Raw genomic sequence first — 24680 nt, forward strand, 5'->3', positions numbered from 1 at the left:
AGAGTGCTTGTGTAGGCTAACTTGTCTGCTCACATGCTCTCTTCTAATTGTGTGTCTCAAGTAGCCGTAATTTAAGGCTCATTCCCTATTAGGAAGAAGAGTTGATCCTGTGCACAGCCTCTGCTCTGGCCAGATGTGAAAGGATGTCTTGCTGGGTCCCATTTGCCTTAGGATAAAATGAGAGCACTGAATCCTAACCACTAGACCACCAGGGAGATACCTTAGGATAAAATGAAAACACCTACTACTCTTCATGCCAAGATGAATTTTTTGCTAGATGTCAAGAATTTTCCAACAGCATGAAAATCAAGACTACCATACAGGGAGAACTGAGTTGAGTGACTAGTACCTCACTTCCCTGCTCCATCGCATGGTATATTTGAAAATGTTTTATAGACTTATATACCACATCTGTGTCTATAATGCTCAATACTGGGTCAATTTAAAAATCATAATTGGTAATTAGTTGGCGAGTGTCCCCAGACCCAAAAGAAGAAGGAAAGGAATTGAATGTTTTTTGAGCACATATTTACATGCCATGCATTGTGCTAAATATTTTTCCTTATGTTACATTATTTAATCTTACAACAGACCTGTGATTTTTTTAAATTATCATTTCTGCTTTCAGATATGATAACAATGTCATAAAGGGATTAAGTAACTTGCCCAAGATCACATAGCTGGTTAGTGAAGGAGCAGGGCCCAAACCGAGATCTGCTTGCCTTAAAACTCATCTTAGAATGTCAGCTGGCCCAGGGAACATCATGGAAGACCCGCTTCCACAAGCAACTATCATACAAAGTAAACAGTCTTTTTGGAAACTTAAAAAAGTGATATGGGAGGTAGCTTTCCTCTGCCTTGGTGCACCTTGGCTCACGTAGTCAGATGGTGGGTAGGGGAGTCAGCAGGAGGCCTAATACAATTGGGCCAAGACTTTAGAACTATCACAGGTCGGGTTCATCTGAAAGTATACTGTGAGATGATTTGTGTGCAGAAAATTTCTTGGGGAGTGGTCTCAGAGACAATGCTTATGAAAGAAAGAAAGGGAGTAGGATTGGGCAGAAGGAGAAATTGGCTTGTGATACAATCTCAATGAAGCTTTAGCTGATTCTGCAGGAACTCTGGAGCCAGGATGACCCTTCAGTGTTTTCTCAAGTTGGGGAGAGGGAACTGGGCCATTGCACCCTGTCATTGAGCATTGACTGCCCAGGGAAGGGGATGTATTCTTGGGTAAAGAAGCTTTCTTCAGCTGAGACAATTCCCAGAGAGAGCAGGAGCTGGGAGAATAAGTCCTGTGGGAGCCATTTGGGCAGTATAGCACAGCATCCATGACAAGATTTCTCAATGATTTCATTGAGAGGCAGTTGGGGAAGGCCAATTTCAGGATAGATAGAGATGTCCAGGCATAATACAGACTATGGGTGAGATTTCTTCAGGATAATGTCCTTACAGATTATGGGAGAAAGAAGGTAGCTGGGCTGAGGAGTTCTGAAAGGAAACCTATAATTTGAATATGCCCCATCTGCTGTGTGTGCCAGACAGAAAAGTTGCACAGGATGGAATCCTGGGAAGAAAATCAATGCTGAGTCATCCCCTGGCTAACATGTCCCCCAGAAAAGTCCTGAGAACATAGGTCTGTGTGGAGCTCTACTGGATGGTAGAAATAGAGGATAGATCCTATGGCAGCCTGAGATGTACTAGTAGAAGCTGAATTTACTATACGTAGTCTCTTTTACTTAGAGTGGTAGGCCCCACCAAAGATGTCCATATTATAATCCCCAAAACTTGTAAATATGTTATATTATATGGCAAATGGGAATTAAAGTTGCAGATGGAATTAAGGTTGCTAATCAGTTGATCATAAAATAGGGAGATAATCTGGATTATCCAGATTGGCACAATGTGATCACAATGGTCCTTAAAAGTGGAAGTGGGTGGCAGATGAGTCATATCAGAGTGATAGACTATAAAAACACAACCAGCATTGTTGGTGTGGACACTGAGAAAGAAGATATCTACTAAGAAGGGCTCCTGGTAGCTAACTAAAACAAGCAAGCAAGCAAACAAACAAAAATGCAAAGTCATTTCTGCACAGGGACCTCTCACACAAACTGCATGTTATGGAGAAACCAAGAATGAACTGCCGGCCTGCATTGTGTTCTGCTATCTGAGCCAGTCCTATTTCAACCAATAGGACGGAGGCTTTCCCCATCTAATCCAACCTGTTCAACTCTGACAAACCAGGGCAGCTCTATTCTGACCAATTAAGATAGTGCCTTTTGGACCAATATAACTGCAAAGATGGCTCATGTTTTCTCATTTCTCTGTTCCATGTTGGCTATAGAAACACGGTCCTTGATGCCAGGCCAAGACTTCTGCAGAGGAACTCTGAAGAGTGTGCCTGCATTTTCTGGCTGTGGGGAGATGCTGCATGTTGTATAGCTCAAAGTACCTTAAGTAACGGCTCCCATGATAAAATATGCTTAAATTTTAATGCCAGGGATATGTTTATGTCTCCTGAAAAACTGGCCTTTTGTTCTGGCAGAGAGAACACTATATCCTTTTAAAAAAAAACACATATATTTAATTGATTTTTTACAGAAAGGAAGAGAGAGGGATAGAAAGCAGAGAAACATCGATCAGCTGCCTCCTGCAACCAAGGTACATGTCCTTGACCAGAATCAAACCTGGGACCTTTTAGTCCACAAGCCAGTGCTCTATCCACTGAGCCAAACCGGTTTCGGCCACTATATCCTTTTGTTTCCACTTTGATCTTGAGCTGCCAGGAACCTCAGAGCTAAATTGCAACAAGCGCCATATTTTCAGTGTAGGATGTAATTCTTGCTTCCTCCTTTCCCTTTCACCTCAAAGAGAGGGCTATAGATGCTGGACCAGAATCAACTTGCTAAAGTGCAGTTTACTGGTCTAATCTCAGACCTACTGGGTAAGAACCATGACAGAGCGTGGAGGAGGGGGGGGGGGGTCTTACACATTCCAAGTCAATTTTTATGCACACTGAAGACTGGGCCTCACTGCTATGAGTCATCTTTTATTTCAAACATCTTCTATTGTCTGCCTTCCTATTAACCACTTCAAAATGTTTTTTGGGTGTATGAGGATTTTGAATAATAAATAAAGCCTGCAATGGAATACTATGTAGCTATGAAAATAAATGAGTGATCTTATTAAGAAATAAAAAAATCTTTAAGATATTTCATGAGGTGAAAAAAGCAAAAAGCAAAGTAGCATGTATAGGATACTAACTTTTGTGAAAAACAAGGAGAAATTGAAACATATTATTTGGTTTTGCTTATCTGAATATATAAAAAGCCAGTGACCACAACGCCATAAAGACCAGAATGACCAGTTGTTATGATCCCCACTGCAGTCAATGAACCAGCCCAATTGGGGAATGGGGTCAGCTGGCCAAATGCCCCTCCACTGTGGCCCTTCCCCCAGGCTGGCCCACCCCTGATTGTCCACCTCCCAATAGGGGGCGGGGCCAGCTGGCCAACCTTCTGCAGCCCCTCCCCTAACAACCCCCTCCCCCAAGGATCACCCACTACCCATTAACCTGAAGTCTCTCCCCACAGCCGGCTCCACTCCTGATTGCTCCCCCACCCCAATAAGGGGAAGGTCCAGCCAGCCAACCTCCTGAAACCCCTCCCCCACAGCCTCACCCCAGATAGCCACTTCCCCCCCAGATCAGGGGTAGGGCCAGCCAGCCAACTGCCTGCGGCCCCTCTCCACAGCTGGCCCCACCCCTGATGGGCCCCCACCACCTAGATAGGCCCACGGCCCCTCCCCCCAGCCATCTTTGCTCCTGATTGACTCCCCCCACCTCATTAGGAGCAGGGGCCACTGGCCCACCACACACAGCCCCTCCCCATGGCCGGCCCCACCCCAATCAGGCCCCCCACTCCAATCAGGGGCAGAGCCCACAAGCCAATCACTCGTGGCCCTTCCCCCCAGTTGACCTGACCCTGATCAGGCCCCAATTGTGTTGGGCTGGCTGCCTACCACCAACAGGCCCATCTTTGGTCCACCTTGATTGGGTCGGGCCTGACAGGACCCTATCCATGCACAAATTCGTGCACTGGGGGACCTCTAGTAATAAATATAAAGATACTCTGGAAAACTTCATAAGAAATGAATAGCAGTTGAATGGGGGAGTAGTGGAAACTGGATTTTAGGTGGGAATGAAGGAAAATCTTTCACTATATACCTTTAATATTTTTTCATTTTGAAACCATGTGAAGATATTTTAGATTCAAAAAACTTAAAAAATAATATATGTCTCTGTCAAAAGACACTGCTATGTCATAACCATGTTACTTGGTTTATTAAGACAGGTATTTGGAGCCACAGAGATTCCTCTTTGTGAATGCTTACCTCACACTTCAGGTCAGCCTCCTCTAAAAGGACTCTTGGACCTTATGTTCATAGCAGCACAATTTACAATAGTTAAGATTTGGAAACAGCCTAGATGCTTGTCAGCAGATGATTAGATCAGAAAACTATGGTACACCTACACATTGGAATACTATGCTGCCATAATAAAGAAGGGATTCTTATCCTTTGCAGCAACCTGGATGGAATTGGAGAGCATCATGTTAAATGAAATAAGCCAGTCAATGAGAGAAAAATACCACATGATCTTACTCATTTATGGATAATAACATTATAAACTGATGAACAAAAAGATAGATATAGAGACAGTAAAGCATCAAAGAGACTGTCAAATCACACCGGGAAGGTTAGGGAGAGATGGGGGAGATAAGAGATCAACTGAAGGACTTGTATGCATGCATATAAGCATAACCAATGGATGCAAAACTCTGGGGGTTGAGGGTATATATGGGAGTGGGGGGGGGGGCAATGGTAAGATATGTACACATATAATACTTTAATAAAAATTTTTTTTGAAGGAAATAAATAAATGGACAACTGGAGCCCGCTGTTTTAGACAGAACCAGCTACATCCTAATAAGAGTGGAAGGTGGACTGAGGAAATTAGAGTGAAAATGTTTCCCAGCTTCTAAGCACATTAGATGTCCAATGCCCAGGTTTAGGAATGTTTCTCCATCATTTCTCCATGAGGGTCTCTTACGAAGGCAGTCTCTGATGTCATCTATAATAATAAAAGCATAATATACTAATTAGACTGGATGACCTCCTGGACAAAGCTGGGGCTGCAAGGGAAGCCTGGGTCCTGGGTGCCAGAGGAAAGCCAGTGCCAGCAGCCAGGTGAAGGAAGGCCTACTCTTGCATGAATTTCATGCATCAGGCCTCTCGTTAAACAATAAGACCAATCAGAAATTGAGGCTTCAGATTCTGATCTTTGGAGGGACAACACTAGGACCATTTCTGGCTTGACAAAATATGGTTTGAAATAAATAGTTTGTGGGAAGAAGTATGGCAGGTATAAATCAGATGAGAAGGAAAGAAAGAAAGGAAGCAAGCAGAGAAAAAGATGGGGTGGGAGCCAGCAGTGAAGCACCAAAAAGAACAGCTCCCAATGGGATCCCCCAATTTTAAGGTGACTAAGTGTCATCTTCACAGCCCAGCCTTGGTCTTTGGCTCTGGCTTCTCTCTGAAACTCTGGAATGCTGACCCTTAGCCACGCTTTGCTTTGAATGAGCTGAGGCCTCCAGAATCTGTGCTTACCCAGTTTGGGAGAGGGAAGAATCTTTAAGGTTTGTCCAATTTGATCCCATCATTTAATGGAGAAGGTAAAGGTCCCAAGTGTGAAGAGTGACTTCTCCAAGGCAACACAGCTGGTATCTAGAATTGCCATTGTTCCCCTAGGGCCAGTAGGGGTGAGAGACAAGAACTCCCCTGGAATGCCCATATTCCCAGAAGGTCAAGTAGCTAAATAAAAAAAGGGACCTTATTTCCTCCTCCCCCATACAGTTTATACTCTGATCTCCTCTTCTCCCAGGTGAGGGAGGGGCTTCCCCAAGGTGAGAGGCTGACTCATGGGATCAGGGGAGATCATGGAGAAAACAACCCCCAGAAAAGGGCTGTTGGTGGGCAGACACACATGTCTTGAGTTATTAGGAATGGCAAGTCAGGGAGTTAGAGATGTTTTAGGAAGACTGTCCCTAAAAGGAAAAAGAGTGGCATTCATTGTGATTTAACACCCCCAATAAATCCAAATCTTACATTCCAGTGTTTTGGCTGCAGGCCTAAATGCGTGGCCTGTGATGGACAGCCAGATGGTGTGCTTGATGCAGTGCTCCTTCTTTGTTTCCAGTTTCTTCAATGGTGCCTGCTCTGTGTTATGCTCAGTACCTGTAACAAAGATGTGTCCTGTGATGAATGATGGTCCAGGAATGGTAGGACCATTCTATTTTCATTACATTTTTCCTGGCAACAGAGGACTGCAGTGTCAGCCTTGTAGCCAAAGGAGCTCATGGTTCAGCTCCTGGTGGAAGGAGGCACTGGTCTCCTCTCCCAAAACTTTCATCTCTCCACTTCTTGGACATGGGGAGGGTAGAATGACTGATCTTTCACCATCAACACAGCAGAGGGTCATCATTTATTCCAATCTGGTTTCATTTTCTGTGGCTTAGGGTCAGGACTCATGTAACCTGCTCCACAAACCCAAGACTGTGGACTACAGGGACCATTCAGATATGGGCTGACCTCCTAGAGACAAATCTGTCCACTTGGGGAAATTAATTCATCCCTTGGCACAGGATTCTTTACAGAGAAACATTTGTTCATAAAGTGACCTTGGACCTGCTGGAATCACTAAGGGTCTATTTTCTGCCCCCTGACCTTAGCACTGAGCTGAAGTTCAGAAACTCTCTTTCTGAATACTGTACTCTTTTCCACCTCTACATGTGTACTATACACTGAACTCACCTGGGATGCATTCCCCTCTAATCTTCCAAGCCATTCTTTCTTATTCCAGAGGTCAAATTTAAACTCTACCTCATCCAACAAGCCTATACTGATTACTCTGGCCTATACTCTTCCTTTCCCTAGCTCCTATGCACTTAATATGTGAACCACGTGTGACCTTGAGTTAATACCTGGCTATTTCACTTATATCTAACTAGGGTCCCAGTACACAAATTTTTGCACCTTCAAAGGAATTGTGGGCTGCGAGGCTGTGGTGGGCACAGGGGTGGATCTCAACCCATCCTCCATGCCCCTGTCCAGCCCCTCCTGCCACAGCCAATGGTTCCCTGTCTCCCAGTGGCCCTGCTCCTGCCATCGCTGCTCCCACACACTGACAGCCCTGGCCTCTCTCACAGCTGCTGATGGTACGGAGTGGGTACAAGTGGGGCTGGCACTGTCAGTAGGTATGAGCAGTGGCTGCTGCTCCGATCAACCCTCAGGAGCAGAGGGAGGTGGAGAAGTCCTCAGGGCCAGCAGCCACTGCTTGTACCCTGACAGTGCTAAGTGATTGGGGGTTGGTGCCAGGCACCAGCAGTGGGTGAGAGTGCTGGGCAGGACCACAGTACACGGGAGCAAAGTATTTTCAATAACCACCAGAGGATTTCCCCGATGACAGCGACTGGCACCCCACTTTGGTCTGGCGCCCCCACTCACCTGCTCCACCCCACTCACCTGCTGCATCCCACCTCAGCTGATGCCCACCATGTTCCGTGCGCGCCCTCTGGTGGTCAGCACATGTCATAGTGACCAGTTGTTTGGTAGTTTCACCATTTGTTCTATTTGCATATTTAGCCTTTTATTATATAGGATTGTTTCTATGTCTCAATTCCCAGCCAACTATATACTTTTTAACCTCCACAGTGGGCTTCTACCTTGACCATGCCTAGAAAAGGTAGATGCTCAATAAATGGAAACTTACCTTGATTATTTTGAGTTGGAGAATGAGTCTTCTTTCTCACCAATCTGAGAACTTACCAAGCATAAGGAACTTATCTGCCCGATTGCCCAGCACAATGCCTGGCAGAAAGGGTTGATAGAATGGGGACCAATGAAACTGGCCAATTCAGTCCTTCATAGTAAAGCTAAACCAGATCTCTCAGCAGTAGTTGGCAATGCAAGTCTGCTCAAGATGTTGGTGCTAAGCTCCCCAATTTTTGCATGAACATTTCCACAGATCCCAGGAATCCCATCTGCCACATGAGCCTAGACAGGTTTCCCTCCATCAGAGCCTCAAAGAGCGCAGGGCTAGGCAGTCTGCTGTTTCCACCTGAGGAGTGGCCACCATGCCTGCTCTGCCTCTGGTCTGATCAAGGGGAAGAAAGCTCAAAAGGAAAAAAAGGAGTCACTCAGAGACCTTCTTACATTGTCAGAGCCAAGCATTGTGATGTCCTTCTGCATGGGACCTGCTCTCCAGCTCTGTTTGAAGAAAGTCCTCTGGGACTTGCTACACACTGAGTCTTCTTCCTCTTGCCCTCTTCTCAAATGCCATCTGCCTCCACCTTTGCAGACTTCTCATTTGATAATGGAGCCATTCTTATTCCTACAGATCTTGGAGGGGTCCTGTTGTACAGAGTCTGTCCAGGAGGGATATACATGTCCTTTGGAAAAGAAGGTGATGTCATACTTATGCCAATGTTTAAATACCCTCACTTCTAGGAAGTTCATCCTTGTATCTGACCCCTATCTATCAGTGCAGTGCAGCTGAAGCTGTTTGCTCACTGTCCTCCACAGAGCTTGGCTCCTGTCCTCAAGCTCATTTCTTTGTCTTCACTTTGCTGGTTGTGTGACCAAGATGGGGTCATTCTGTGACCTCTCTTTAAATCTCAGAGCCTGGGGATCAGTTTTTATCATTCCTGCCAGTTGGTCCATCTGTCATAATTACATTTTCGATTTTGTCACTTACCATCATTTTGTATTTCCTTGAGCAGCTGAGTATGCCCATGAGGAGCTGGGGGGAGATGATCCCTGTACTTTCTGGCCACTTGGTGGTTCCTGACTCCATCACTCAGGAATGGGAAATTGCTGGCACCTGCCCCCAGGCTTGCTGTAGAACAGGCTGAGTAAGCTTCAGCCCTCACCCTCTGCCCCAACTAAACTGCCTTGGCTGTGGCCCAAGGCTCTGATCCAGGATATTCCTGTTGCCAACTCCTCCAGCTGACCGCCTGCCTGTGGGCTTCAGGGTGACCTGGGGCTTCTCTCCAAATCACTGCAGGAAGCTGTGAGTCCACTAGGCTGCCCTGGGCTGGGCACCTGCTCAACTGGCTTCTTGCCTGGCTCCTTCTCCTGAACTTACTGTGAGAATGAAGGAAGCTTGTTTTAATTCTCTGTGCCTGCAGGTCCTCTTTCACCAGGAGGGGATAAGAGTCTAAATCTAAGTTTGGGGGAAGAGTAAAAAGAGGGTTCAGAGTAAAATAATTTTGAAGAAATTACACACACTCTGACAGCCTTTCATTGGGGCTTATTGTCAAAGGAACTAATGAAATTGAGCTCACACATGGGTCACACACAGGGGACAAAACTTTTTCCATAAAAAAATGAGCCAGACACCAGTCCCAGATTGAGTCCTGCCACTGATTCTAGTTTGAGCTGTGGTCTTTGTCACAATTTACATTGTGAGCCTGGACCAGCAGTCTGGTCTCTGGCCAAGACTAATTTCTAATCCTAGGCCATCCTCTGGTCTCCATCTTGCTCCAGGTTGAAAGTTAGTCCTGTGATTAACTGGGTACCATACTTCTATCTCCTGCCCCCATAGCTGTTAGAGTGGCTCTCTGGGGAAAGGACAGAAAATGGTCTCCACCAGAAGGCTTTTCTCTCCCTCTCTGTTCCCAGTTCCACCTCCTACAAGAAGTCTTCCCCAACACCCCTGTCCCCTCTGAGCATACTGCAGTTTCCCTTAGCATAGACTCAATGGTCCGCATTTGGCACCAGCCACCCACAACCCTAAATACTGCTTTGCCATTTGATAGAGTATTGACTACTGCAGCCCTGCTAACCAGGTGGAATCGATATTCCAGTACCTCAACATCACAGGTTCTGGAAGTGATACCTCTGAGGCCTCATTTTATAGTTCGTGGTGCTGTATCAGAACAAGTTTGGCTGCTGAAACAATGACTTAAATATGATAGAAGTATACTTCTCACCCAGGTCCTGGGGCATTTATGAGACCTCCATTGTGATTCTCTGCCATCCCAGGATGTTGCTGTGCCCATTGTGTCCCAGCTGGCAGGAAGGGTGATAGTAAGTACTGTCCAGGGGCATTTGGCCTGCTTTGCCCTTGCCCTGCTATGCTTTTGCTTTATCACAGAGCCTAGAAGCCTCAACACTGAATGACTCAGGCTCCTTTGACACTAGGATTCTGGATGTGACTAGTTCTAGCCAATGAGCTTCAACCACGTGGGCTCTGGAAGGCAGAAAGAAGGTGGAAGCCATTCTTCCTAAGGCAGTGGACACAGCTGGCCTTTAACCTCTGCCCATGAGAGTTTCGACTAGTGGCTAGATCTCCAGTGTGCTGAAGATCACCTTGTGTCTGTGGGCAGCTGCAACATTGGAGTGTTCTGGAGCTTCCTGACCTCTGGTCTACAGCTGCTATGACTACAAATCCTAGCAGTATTTCACCACCTTACTGTTTCCAGTCCTGCCAATGATTTTTTAAGTGCCAACTTTATTATTATATTATGTCCCATTTTACTTGGAACACCTAGATTAGATCCTGCTTCCTGCACTGCACCCAGACTGATTCTCAGACTATGTCTACCACACCCTATTGGCAAAATCACATCTAGGGAGGCTGGGAGTAGACTTAGTTCTGAGAGGCCATGTCCCAAGCTAAAACATAGGAGATCTATTACAAAGGAAGAGGAAGAGAATGGATTCTGTCTTCGGTGCTGTGATAAACCTGCAAAAATAGAACAGGTCTTGTGAGGGCTACTACCCCAGCGCTGGTAACTTTAAAGTCTTTCAAGGCCACATAATCACTACAAATTCTAGAACCCAATCATGTGAATACAAGGCTACTGACAAAACCAGTTGCTCTGCCACTGATATTCTGATCAAAATGTGGAGATGATGTGAATGATGTGGGATATAGACTCTGGGTTACTGTGTCAGTTGGGCCTCCTCTTTGCCTTGCCTTTGCCCTGCACTAAATTTATATTAAATTCATTCATCCAACAAGCCCTGGGCTCCCCCCACTCCAGTGCTTACCTCCAACTCAGCACCAGAACATAGGATGATACTGGCCTGCCCTTAGCTCTTCCTCTCCTATGAGATAGGGTAGGTGTCCGAGATGGAAACAACTTTGTCTGATTAATATCTGGATTCCTAGAGTCCAGCTCTGCTGGCTCAAACCCTGTCCTCCATCCATGTTCCCCCTGTCCTTCCCTAAGCTGCAATTATTCTCCACTGGGATTCCACAAATGGTGCTTCTTCACCTGGCACACTTTCTCTACCTTTCTCCCCTGATTCTTATCCGCCAAGACCCATCAGGTACCACCTTCTCCAAAAACACCCCAGAGGGAACCAGGTACCTCCTCTGAGCTACCACAGCTTCTAAGCTTCCCTCTGCAAGTTCTCTTACAAAGAGTGTGTCGGGGATCAATGGTAACAGCATCTCCCAGAGGTAGTTGGAAATGTGGAATCTTGGGCCCCATCCTGGGTTCCCTGAAGCAGAACTGCAGTTTAACAACATCCTCAGGTGATTCCTGAACACATTCAAGTTTGGGAAGCGCAGCCCTCATCCCACTGGTCATATGGACCTGGATTCATCTTTCTCCTGTCAGGCAGTGAAGTTGTTCTGAGGGCAAGCAACATTTTTTTATTCTTTTTATTCCCTCCTTCCTTCCACAGTCAGGGTGCCAGAGTTAGCAAATAAAATACAGGACACCCAATTAAACTTGATGAATAATAAATAATAATGTCCTCTGCGTGGAGTGCTCCACCGTCCTCTTTCCCTCTGTGGAGAACCCAAGCCAACAAGCCTGATACTAAGTCAGCCAATATTTCCCTTAACATGTACTCAACCCATGTCAGTAATTCTTTTATATTGCTCAGGTTAATCTGGATTTAGCATATTATGACAGATGACATTATATTATAATAATGTTATTACTATTATTATTGCCACTATTGATGGTTATATCATGCTACTTTATGGATCACTGTGATTATTTTCCCTGCAAAGGATTTTATGCTCTTGTTACTGATTTCATTATAGTACTGATGGCTGAAACCTTCCTCAGGACTCTGAATGGCAGGTGCCTGGAAGCTCAGACTCTCCCTCAGGCACCACAGCCATCAATGAAAGCCTAACCAGAGAGTGGGTATGTTTACATTGAGTCCTATGGGGAAACAGAGATACAATGTTAACTTCTGAATCAAAATCTGGTCAGCAGTTCCCAGAGTGTGGTCTTTGGCCCAGCAGTATTGACATTACTTGGTAGCTTGTTAGAAATGAAAATACTTGGACTTTACTCCAGACCTCCTGAATCAGAAACTCTGGTGGTGGGCCTCTCAGGAGATTTGATGCATCCTAATTATAAGAATCACTGATCTAGGAGGTGTGTGGGAGGACTTGGAGCTCTCTGGTCCCTTCCAACCCTATGACAATAGTTCTGCTGCATTCCCCAGGATCTAGGGAGACAAAGGCCATGGGGGCAGGGGAGAGCATGGGCACCAGGGAAAGGGATAATATTGGCTGACTTAGTATCAGGCCTGTTGGCCCAAGTTCTCCACAGTGGGAAAGAGGACGGTGGAGCACTCCACACAGAGGACATGCCATATGCCAAGGTTCTGAGGCTTGGCAGCAGTGGGCAAGTTTAGGCAAGTTTAGGTTTAACTGGCATCTATGACATGAGTAAAGGTGGTTTAGAGCCAGATCATGGCAGCTCATCCAGTGGGCTTTATAAAATCTTTTATGGTTGTTGAACAGGAGATGGGCGTGGTCAAAACTGTGCTTGTGGAGAGTGGAGAGGGTAAGAAAAGAAGCTGGAGCACAACAAGGAGGGTCTTCCAGTGCTGCCTCTAACAGCCACAACATGCCACCTGTCACCCTGGCTCCAAGAGTAAAGTTGGTGTCCTTCTCCACAAAGGCAGCTCACAGCCCTGGCCAGCTGGCCTTTGAAGCTCTTGCCAGCTGGGGATTTGGGATCTGTTACAGTGAAGGCCATAATGGTTCTGACACCCTCTGGCAGGTCTTGGGCCTGAGTTTCCCGGCAGATGCTTTGACATGGCAGCAGCTTTTGCCACAGGCATTAGTGAGGGCTGATTTTTGTGGGGGAAAATGGAAGGGGATTGAAACTCACAGAAAGCATGATGGCAGACAGGATCTTGCCTTGTCCCCGCCCTGCTTTCCTGGCCTGTGGGGAGATGGCCACCCTGGATATGGCCTTGTTAAGTCAAAAGAAGGAGGAAGCCGAATGGGTGTTGGGGAAGGTAGGAGGGAAGGAAAGAATATTTGCACAACTCCTATTCACCTCCTCTCACAATCTTTACCCAACTGCAGCCCTGCCTCAGGAAGTGAATGGGGTCTCTTCTCTTCCTTTGAGGAGTGTCAAAGAGAACAGCAGCTTTGTGGTCCCTTGTGGACTGGCATCTTTGGGAACACAGCCAGCTGTGGCCTTCTTATTAAAGGCATTGGCCATAGATTCAGCAGTGGAGTCCTCTCCTGTGGCTCTATAGGCAGTGGTCATCACTGAGAGGGTTTCTGGCAGCAGAGCAAGGACATGGCATAACCCCATTTGATAGCAGAGAACAGTTTCCCCAGAACAGTGGAAGTACACCATGGAAACTTTAAAAATCACTGTGTGTTGGGGGGAGGGATTTTTACATAGGGCAAGGGTCAGTGAATTAATGACAATTGCTGTGAAGTTATCTCCATTGTACACCTATAGATTTACAAGTGCAGAGTCCCTGACGTAATACAGGAATCTGACAAAACTTGACAGATGGACATTGAGTGCTCATTGCAACCCAAGGTTTTCTGTAGCCCCGTGGACCCTTCCTCCAATCCCTTGGGGACAAAGCCATTGATTCCTGCAGGTCCTGGGATGTATCTTCCTGCTTTTCGTGGACAGACATCTGGGCTCACCCTCTGATGAGAGATCCCCAGAGAAGCAACAAGTTTCCACTTCCTAAAGCCAAAAAGTCAGAGCTAGGGCTCTTCATAAAACAGAGGCCCACTGGTAAAAATTATTCATTCCAAGTCCTGAAGATGGCTCTAGAGTCTGGGTTATCTGACTTCCACACTAGTATTGGCTCCACTGAGTCATGTGATCAGTCTCAGTACCATCCCTGCAGCGGTTGGGGAGAGTTTGCCTAAAAGTGTGCTCTGACATCATGGGGCCAGAGCTGCAGGGTTTCCCAACTTCCTGTGCCTCAATCCCCTTGACAGTGACCTTGGGAAAAGCTGTCCCTTATCCCTCTGGTTGCCCATGCCTCTAGGGCAGTTGCTAGGGTTAGTGGTTACATGTTGGGCAGAATGATGGTTAAGTTACAGAGTCTGCAACCAGGTTGACTGAGGTCATATTCCTATTCTGCACTTACTATCTATGTTGATCTTGGGCAAATCTTCCAACCGTTCTGTGTCTTATTTTTTTAAAATCTCAAAATAGGGATGCTAACAATGCCTACATCACAGAATTGCTATAAGGATAAGATGAAATTTTAAAATAAAAGACTTAGAACATTATCTATACAGTGTAAGAGCTAGACAAGAGTTTAATGTACAATAATAAAATACCATTGTAGTTTAGATTTCCAAGAGCTGGGCCCAAGACAGAGATTGAGGTACATGGGACTTGATGAGCAATCCTCAAAGGAGAAAGGGAGGGAGGGAGTAGGACACAATATAAGAAAGACTTAAGTAAGAACATGATCTCAGCTGGCATCTGGCTGCACACTCTGGAACCCTAACCACAGCACAGAGGCAGCCTCACCCTTTGGCAAGAAGCAGGGGTCAGTACAGGTGCAACAGGGCAAACTTTTGCCTATACCACTCAGCACCTGTGTACAGGATGCCTGAGCAGCAGGGAAGGTGGAGCCTCCTGGCAGAAGTGAATTCCATTTGCCAAAGGCAATTCTAAAGAAGTGGGTGCTTTGCTGCTAACACTTGCAGCAGCTGGGCATAGGCCCAGCAAAGGGATCTGGGCAGACACCAATGGTCCTGGCTCAGAGCACTAAGATCTTCCTTGACAGAAAGAAGGACATTGTCCCTAGTCCTGCAGCATCCCTTATAGTTCCAGCAGAGTGGTCTGCCTCTGCTCCCCCACTCTCATCAAGAGCCAGCAAAATTTAGGGCATCATCACCCCTGCATCACTTTATCAGCTCTCCTCTGTGACCTAATCCCCAAAAGAGCCTCCTTGGACTCAGGAGGCTCTGACTTCTCTATCCAAGCAGGGCCCAGCCTTCTGGTGATAATTTGACCTCAGCCACCCCCACCTAGGTCCCCATGGTGGGGACTTTACTATTCAAAAATTTCTATCACACAGTGAGCACCTCGAAGGAAAATTGGCAAAATTAATTGGAAATTAAAGTAACCAAAATGAGCACTGCATTAAGAAACTATTAACTCCAAATGACTGCTGGAAGGGATCTGAAGTTAATTATAAAGGCTGCTTGGTTATTTTTTGTATTTTCTGCCTCACAGTATCATCTTAGATCCTGTTGTCTGAGTCTGATCAGCATTCTGTAGATACCAGTGTTTGTTTTGAGAGGTGTGGTCCTCCCCTGGACCCATGAACCAACTCAGGCATTGAGGAAGCCTCCTTGGCCTGAGTCAGGGCCTCCCTACTAACCCTGTGCCTGATGAATAGCAGCTTGAGCCCATACATGCCCCCTGTCTCAGTACTCTTTAAAGGAAGCCATTGCCAGAGGCATCCCAAGAGTCCTTTCCCACACATTATTGCATAATAGGCACCACCATCCACTTCATTAGGCTCTGCTGGGGATCAGGACTAAATTGGGTAAAATGGAAGAAGCACATAGCTTATTAGCCAATGGGGATGTGGGAGAGAGTTGGGGTAGGGAAAGCTGATTGATTGCCAAAAGAACCTCCCAGATATACTGCCCTGAAAGACAATTCTGTACCATGTTCCTCTCTCCCTGGGAGCAATCTATGGCAGTACAAAAGACTATTAGGGTAGGAGCCCCACAAAGACACCGGATTTTACTGTTTTGATCACAGATTTATTCTCAGTACCTAGACCGTAGTTTAGAACAATATGTATTTGTTAAATGAATGAGTAAATTGCAACCCCCCAGAAATATTTACTAGACCAGGTGCCAAGGGAAAGGAACTATTTGTGATGGCCATTCAGCTTCTGGGAGCCAGGTATCTCAACTGAAGGATGTGATTGAGGCTGCCATGATTTTTCACTGGTGCTATGGCAAAGCTAGCTCCCCTTGATCTTATCTCACATCCCCACCTCCCACCCTCATCTCTATATTATGTATGAGATTAATTTTTCTAAAATCCATATCTAATTATACCCCTCCCAATGATTCTTTGCTACCAACAGAGTAAACTCTAACTGTATAAAAGGGCCCCAGCCTGCCATTGGAAAGCCTCAGAGGTCTAAAGTCCCCACAGCTTCCCATCCTGAATGTTTCTCCTCCAAGAAGCTTTTTCCAAACACCTGGGACCACTATGAATGTCAGTTCTCTTTTGTTATTTTCTTAGTCTTGAATTTAGCATGAAGCCAGCCATTGTCTACTAATTTTCTTCTTAGTGTCTTATGAGTGTTCCCCCCACACACACATCATCATCCTATATAATAAAGAGGTAATATGCAAATTCACTATCACACCCTCACAAGATGGCTGCCCACAACCAGGTCAGCAGGGGGCTTAGTGAAGGATGACCAAATGACTGAACAAACATGCTGTATGGGGCGACCAGGCCAGCAGGGGGGTTAGTGAAGGATAACCAAATGACTGAACAGCAGGCTGCATGGGGCGACCAGGCTGGTGGGGGGACCGTGAGGGGCAATCAGGCCAGCAGAGGGGGCAGTTAGGATGACCAGGCTGGCAGGGGGGAAGTTAGGGACAACCAGACCAGCATGCAGAGGCAGTGAAGGGTAATCAGGTCTGTGTGGGAAGGGGCTGTTAGGGGCAACCAGGCAGGAAGGCAGATGAGCAATTAGGAGCCAGTGATCCAGAATTGTGAGAGGGATGTCTGATTCAGTTTAGGCCCCATCCCCGAGATTGGGCCTTATCTGGCAGTCAGATATCCCCTGAGGGGTCCTGGATTGGAGAGTGTGCAGGCTGGGTAAGGGGACTCCCTCCCACCCCCTGTGCATGAATTTTGTGCACCAGGGCTCTAGTGAGAATGATAATTTCCTTGAGCAAATGGATTAGTATTTTCTTGAGGCTCCCACGGAAAACTGTGGAAAGGGCTGAGAACATAGAGATCTCATTATGAAAGACACTCACTGCTCAATCAAGAAATTCATTGGCTCCCCTCTTTACACTTCCTCACCACATTTTCTTATCATAGCTCTCAGTCCACCTCTACTTGGCAATTCTAACACTCTCTTGTAAACATGGGGGGGGCATTGGTCATGAAGTCAGCAGTGGGTTGTCCCTTCTCCTTGAATCCCCAGCACTGGTACAGTTCCTGGCACTCTCACGAGACAATGGAACAATATCTCTCCAGCTGTCTATTTGGATCCCACACTCTGATAGAGCCTTAGCTACACCTTCCAAAGCATTAGCTCCTTCATGTACTCATTTCTCATTTATTTGTTCAGTATCTTTAGTAAACATTGACTATGTGTCAGATACTAAGTTAGGTATTGGGGAGAGAGTGATAAAAAGGCAAGACATTTTCCTTTATTTATCATAAACTGGGTTTCTTGAGGTTGAAAATGTAATTAAATCATCCCATGGTTTCATTGCTTGGCACATAAAGTGTTCACTGATGTTTACTGAATTAGTTAGTAATGTGTCTAGCTGTGGTCTCCCATTAATCCTATGGGATTTTGGAGGGACTGACATTGCTATAAGTCTGGAGTTGGAAAAGTCATACAAAGATCAGCTCACTGATAAGATGTGTACATTCAGCAGACATTTCCTAAAAATTCCCTGTCCTTGAGGAACCCATTGTCTAAAAGAGAAGACAAAGATACATCCTGTGGGGGTAAGTGCCAGATTAGAGAAACAGCAAGACATTGGTGCAGGGGCAGTGATAACAGATGCTGTCTTCTACTCTAGAGGGTAGGGGGCTTCCCAGAGGATGGGATTCTTGACCTGGAGAGTCAAACAGAAGTGCCTCCTACAGACAAAGTAAGAAAGGCAGAAGGAATGAGGCATGAAAAGAAACAGTGAAGACCTGGGACATTTAGGGAACTGATGGTGGGAATTGAACATCCCCAGAGTTTATGAGATAAAGGAGAGGGTGGATGAACAGGTTAGAGGGAAGGTATATTATAGCTCAGGAAGCACATGTGGTTCTGGAAGAGACTCAAATGTTGATACAGCCTCTTGAGAAGACAGCAGAGAAGGAGAAAGCAAAAATCTGGAAGGATAAGAAATACAAACCCAGCAGATGGGGTGAGATGTTTATCTATAGTTCTTGTCTGGTCAGCATCCATTCACTCTCCATCTGGTAGGAGCATTTTCCTCTGTGAAACAGTCCTCTGCCAGGTGAAGTCTGCTTATCCACTTGGATTGCCTACCCAACATCTACCCCAGGCCAATCACAATATTCCACTCTTCTGGCCACAGTGATTGTCTCAGAGATAATCACATGACCCCATGCAACCCACTGAGACTCAGTTCTTAGTTGTTGTTATTGTAATGAAGTGGATCTTTATTTTATGAAGATGTTGAGAGATATGAGAAGCTGAAAGTGGTAACACTTAAGGCCTCTGACTGCCACATGGTAAAGGCCTACTCAAATGAAGCTAATACTGAGGAATACAGCACCAAAAAATGACATATATATTTGAGTTCATATCTTATCATCTGAGTTCTGTGAGCCATAAATCAGCTTCTGGATTTTGTAGAAAACTTTTTGTTTGAAAATTAAGCTAATTTGGATAAGGTTTTTGTAATTTGCAACTGAAAAAGTCTTAACACACTGAGAAAGATTATAAAGAAGTTTGAGTCTCCTGGAGGTGAATATTGGGTTAACTATTAGTATTGTCTAGCTTGGAGTGGGGAAGATGAGCAGAAAGCTGTGTGACTAAGATGAGTGGGTTTAGGAAACTTGTGTGGAAAAAGTCCAGAGAACACCACTGAATTACTAGTTGAGAAAAGTAGTTTAAATTTAGAGATGATGGACTTAGGACACATACAAGTAGGAAAGCTGGTTTCTCCAGGAACTGGGGCAGGTAAGGTGCAGGGAGTGACTTTACAATTAAGCCTCAGACTGACCAATGGCAGGACCACAAACAAGTCCCAGCTTGGAGGGCAGAGACCTCTTAGCATAATTAAGCTGGACGTTATAGTCCTCCCTAGTTCCTTCCTAGGTAGCTAATGGGCTGTGGGAGGTGCAGCAAGTGTTGCCAAAACAAGGTGAAACTCACAAGAACATTGTAAACATGTTGACCACTTCCCTTGTTTTGCTTTGTGTGATCTGACTATAAAATAAAGCTTTGGCTTGCAGGCTGGGTATTTCTGTGACCTCATCCAGGCACAGGAGATCTACCAAGCCCCAGCTGTATTCTCCTGTCTGTCTTCTTTAATCCTTCACCGCCCCTCCTCAGGTTCACCCTTGGCTGTGCTGGCATGGCACATGTGGCGTCCAACATGGAATGTGTGTATGGGGGAACTACAATTGTAAGGTGAAAGGATGCTCCAGTGCAGAAAGCAGAAAGCAGAAAGTAAGGTAAGGAGAGCAGTTTGGTAATAGCTAGGTGTAAAACATCAGAAATTCAAGATCTTAGGAAAGGGATATCTTAAACAATGCTCAAATAAGCATAGTCAAATTTCTAAATTTCTTAAGGTGTCAAAAGGTACTTTCTTAAATTAGGTTGAAGGTATACAAGTGCCCTTGTCATCTTTAACTATGTGGGCTCTTGTTTGAACTGCATTATGCCCACTTTGTATTGAGGATCAAAATTTGTAACACTTAAGGCCTCAGATCCTCCACCCCTCGTGTGTGAAGGCTCAACAGCTAGAGAAAATGGGGCTAACAGTCATCTTACAAAGGACTCTTTAATGCTTTGTCTAAAATTACAATATAATACCTTGGGACAGGCAAATTTTAGCAAAAATAACTTTAAACGCCAGTTAATGCTGTGGAGAGCAGAATATGATAAGATGTGTGAACAACAGGCTGAGATCTAGGCTTCATTCTGGCTATAAGTCCCAAGCAGTATAAAAAAACATCTGAAAGATTCATGAAAAGAACTCTGATTTATTAAGTCTTATCTATGTCTTATGGGTGCTTGTCGGTTGATTGTTGTTTTATCTGTCTGTGTTGTTTGGTTTAATTTGTTTATTGTTAGTCTATTAAGAAACAGTAGATACCCAGACCATTACTAAATTTTCCCAGAGCAAACAGAATGTGGGGATGGAGAGGAAGAATATAAACAATACATATGGCTGATGACACAGGTTCTAGAAAAATTCCCTAGACAAAGGTAAGTAACTTAAAAAGGTCCCAGCCCATTAACTACTGGGTCTTTGGATGATCCTATAAAATGGATGGCCATTCTTGGGAGTGTTGTTAAAAGTCCCATTTTTGGCATATTTTTATTCCCCAGTTCGTCACTTGAAATTAGAATAGATGATAAATTTCTCACAATTTAGGGATACATCTGGCATTTCTGTACCTGTGAAGAGAAAAAGGCTAGCTTAAGAGAAGGCACACCCCATCCTATTTTGGGTGGCCTCTTGGATTTAACCCCATCTCTTCACAGATGCTATGGAATAAACCCAAGACTCTTTCTTTTTAAAAGATGGCAAAAATGACACAAGAAAAATATACAGGCTGGGTTTGGGCAACAAGTGTTTCCATATTAATGGGTAGTTCTTGAATAATAATGGATTGCCTTCCAACATTTCCTCACAGGTTCTGGGGCACTCCTGTTTTTATAAAGGAAAATAAAATGAAATAATACTTTAACATTAAAGCCACTGAAAGTCAGGAAGTTATCTCTGTTACAGAAATTGTCAAAGAAAATGCCTCAGATAATAATAATTGGCTTTAAAATCTCAAAATTGTTAAAACATAAATAAATGTAACTAAAATGAAAGAATTTGTAATAAAGCTTTTTTAGTAATAATTATAACTATATTAATAATGTAAGTCCAGCCACTCAAGAGGAGACTGACTGCCTCTCTGTTAGAGAAAAGGGCCAGTCACCTTTCCCCCTGTAAAAGCAGAAAAACCACAGCACCAACCTTAGATGTTATCTCTAAGAAAGAATGTGACAGTTTTAAAATTCAAGCAGCCTGGAGGCCTGTTCCCTCCTCCCTCTGCCTTTTTGCCATGCCTATACATAGTTTTCCAAAGTCCTTGGTAACTTAAAGACTCTAGAACATTGCTAAATTAAATAATAAAAGTTATTAATTATCTAGGTATTTTAAAATTACAAAATACTGAAATATAAATCTTTTTTTGTTTTTATTGTTTAAAGTATTACATATTATTACATATAGTAGTACATATATCTTATTTTTCCCCCATTATCTTCCTCCATGAAATATAAATCTTATCTTCCTTAAACCAAGGACACTTAGAAGCACAAAAACAAAAAGAGGGAGAAAGATGTTATGGAAGGATATTATGTGTTAAATTTTTTGAATTATGATGCAGAGGGTTGTACAGCAGCCAAAAGCATTGGGCCTTCAGTACAATAGTCTCCAACAGGTTAACCCAATGGAAGGATGCACCATCTGGGCAATGGTTTGGACTAGATCCAGTAATGATGTGGAGAAGAGATTGTGTTTTTTATCTTTCCAGAAGGAACAGTGGAGCCGATTTGGGTTCCAGACCATTATGTGCATCACCACAATGGACCCAGAGAAGCTCCTTGGCCATTCATTCAAAAGATTGAGAGTTGCCCCATAACAGCAATGTAGAAGAACAAAATAAAGACTATACAAGGGGCTGAGGTGTCAAAATGGGGTCAGCTGAAGAAATTAACAACTGAAGCCCAGCAGATGGTAGAAAAGCAAGAAGTGGAAGCTACTCCCTCACCCATGTTTCTGGCTCTGCTAGCATTGGTTAGCTTCCAGTCTTCTGTAAAATCTTGCACAGCCAAGTCTGAGGACTCTGAGTAACTATATACCAGCAGCAAAAGAAACTTTCATTCTGTAGCTAAAAATGTTAACATGTCTGTAGTTTGATTTCTCTCTTACTTCTGTGTTGTATTGGCATTATTTTGTTATTGTTTTAATAGCCAGATCTTTGTTAATAATGTTCAAGTTTTAAAATGTTAACATATCTGTAGTTTGGTTTTTGCATTGGCATTGTTTTGTTACTATTTTAATAGTCAGAGCTTTGATGTTCAAGTTTTACCTTTATTATAGTAGTTTAAAAACAAATAAACAAACAAACAAAAATGGAGAGATGTAGGGAGTGGCTATAGAGTTAAATCTCAGACTGACCTGTGGCAGGGCCACAAACAAGTCCCAGCTTGGAGGGCAGAGACCTCTTAGCATAATTAAGCTGGACATTATAGTCCTCCCTAGTTCCTTCCTAGGTAGCTAATGGGCTGTGGGAGGTGCAGCAAGTGTTGCCAAAACAAGGTGAAACTCACAAGAACATTGTAAACATGTTGACCACTTCCCTTGTTTTGCTTTGTGTGATCTGACTATAAAATAAAGCTTTGGCTTGCAGGCTGGGTATTTCTGTGACCTCATCCAGGCACAGGAGATCTACCAAGCCCCAGCTGTATTCTCCTGTCTGTCTTCTTTAATCCTTCACTGCCTCTCCTCAGGTTCACCCTTGGCTGTGCTGGCATGACATACTAGGGAAAGACCTCATCCTGAGCTTGGAAGGAAGGTAGCTATAAAGGGAATCATGAATAATACAGGATTGTGCTCAAAACAAAAATCTGTTCCAAATGGAATAAACTAGAGCAGAAGTTGCCAATGTTTTGTTTTTGTTTTTTCTATAAAATGGCAGTTAGTAAATATTTAGGCTTTGTAGGCCATACAGTATCTGTTGCAACTGCTCAACTCTGCTGTTGTAGACCTAAAGCATCCAAAGACAATTAGGAAAGAAATGAATATAATTATGTTTCAGAAAAATTTATTTACAAAAACAGGCAGTGGACCAGATTTGACTGTGGGCCATAGCTTGTCAGCCCTTGAACTAAAGAATGTAGACAGTTTAGTGCTATAGGTGTGCGCTAAGCTAACTAAGCTCTGAGTGCATGCGAGCATGTGTCTGGAACTCACAAGTAATTTTTCATTTCATTTCTGCCATAGAAGAATTCTTCAGTGGCTCAGTGGGGTAGCAAAGGTGATTCTAGGGAGGCCTGATTGCCATAATCTCTCTAGATCTTAATTTAATAATTTCACCTCAAAGCTGAAAAGGAAAGGCATCAAGGACAATATGTGGTGGAAAGTAGCAGCCAGTATCAAGGACAGTGCCACTCCTTGGAGGACAATGTTGGTTTGGGAATACCCTGTTTCCATCTAATCTATTATAATAATAGAGGAACATGCAAATTTGTCCATTACAGTTTCACATCATGACCGGATTAGCAGGCTACATCCCCACCCTCTGCTCAGGCAGCTGCAAGGCCAGGGTAGAATAGGATACAATAGGAGTGGATAAGAAAGGAGAGGGAGAGGAAGGCAGGCCTGCATGCAGACAGGCCAAGAGGAGAAACAGAAATACATAAAGGAACAAGAAAAAGATGCAGGGATGAAAAAGGGAAGGAAGTTGCATGCGAAAGGGGGAAGCAGAGCAGGTGTGCCTGGTGTGGGGCAGGGCACAGGCGATGTGGAGCAGGGAGCCCCACCCAGAAGCAGCAGGAGATCAGTTGGTTGGGAGGTGCCCATGGTCTGGATGGAGTGGAGGACAGTCTGAGGCCTTCTGGGCAGAGGCGCTCCTGCTTTACTTCATGGCAGCAGTGCCTGGGCCATGTGGGCCTCGGCCACCCTCACTGAGCTGGGCATCCTGGGCAGGGAATGGGAGCAGGATAGCAGCAGGTAGGCCAGGGAAAGGCGGCAGTGAACACCTGGCCAGGGCTGAGCCTTGGACTGGGGATTAATGCACTGCCTACCAAATGGAAGCTTTAAGAAGGGAAGGAGGGAGGGAAGAACTTTATAAAGGAGTCAGTAGAGAGCAGAGTTAAAGAAGGAAAAAAGATGTGTGAGTGAACTGTAGGAGATATAATGAAAATCAAGTATCGTTGTGTACTGAGGACAGATTTTAAAAGTAAGAGTTGGAAAAGAAAAAGGATAAATGATAGTGAATAATTAGGCAGGTAAATAGATTTTAAAAGTGGATGTACAAGATAGAAGATGGCAGCGTGCAGGATGGAGATGAGGGAGAGGCTGTGAGTGAGTGAGGGGATGAGAGGAGAGTGTGTGGATGTGTGTGGTGTGTGTGTGTGAGTGAGTGAAGGACAGTTAAATCCGGTAGGAACATCAGGGGCTGGCAGATCAGGCTCTCCCAGACAGGGAGAGACTCCCACTGCTGCGGGCACTCCCTGGGTTGCAGGACTCAGGTACAGAGCCCACAGCATCTTGAAGGGGAGAGTGGCCTCTTCTAGGAACTCATCAGCACCACCACCCTGACAGCCCTTAGACACTGCCTGTGACCTGGCAGCCACTCCATGCAAAATCCTGCTGCCCCAACTGCAGACTCATG

The 24680-nt window shown here is 44.8% G+C and overlaps 1 long non-coding RNA gene across 4 annotated transcripts in view; it reads left to right on the plus strand.

The window, feature by feature from the left end:
- LOC123653002 overlaps nt 1-21962 on the plus strand; it is a 110252-nt gene extending 88290 nt beyond the window's left edge. For 3 of the 4 annotated variants that reach the window (XR_006742607.1, XR_006742612.1, XR_006742609.1), the window contains 2 exons: nt 19612-19733; nt 21816-21962. This is a non-coding gene — a long non-coding RNA (uncharacterized LOC123653002). Of the gene's footprint in view, nt 1-19611; nt 19734-20402; nt 20491-21815 lie in introns of all 4 variants that reach the window. The other variant, XR_006742610.1, reaches the window with a different exon arrangement.
- Nucleotides 21963-24680: the final 2718 nt, after the last annotated feature.

This window comes from Pipistrellus kuhlii, unplaced genomic scaffold (genome assembly GCF_014108245.1).
Source record: "Pipistrellus kuhlii isolate mPipKuh1 unplaced genomic scaffold, mPipKuh1.p scaffold_m20_p_1, whole genome shotgun sequence".
Classification (NCBI taxonomy): Eukaryota; Metazoa; Chordata; class Mammalia; order Chiroptera; family Vespertilionidae; genus Pipistrellus; species Pipistrellus kuhlii.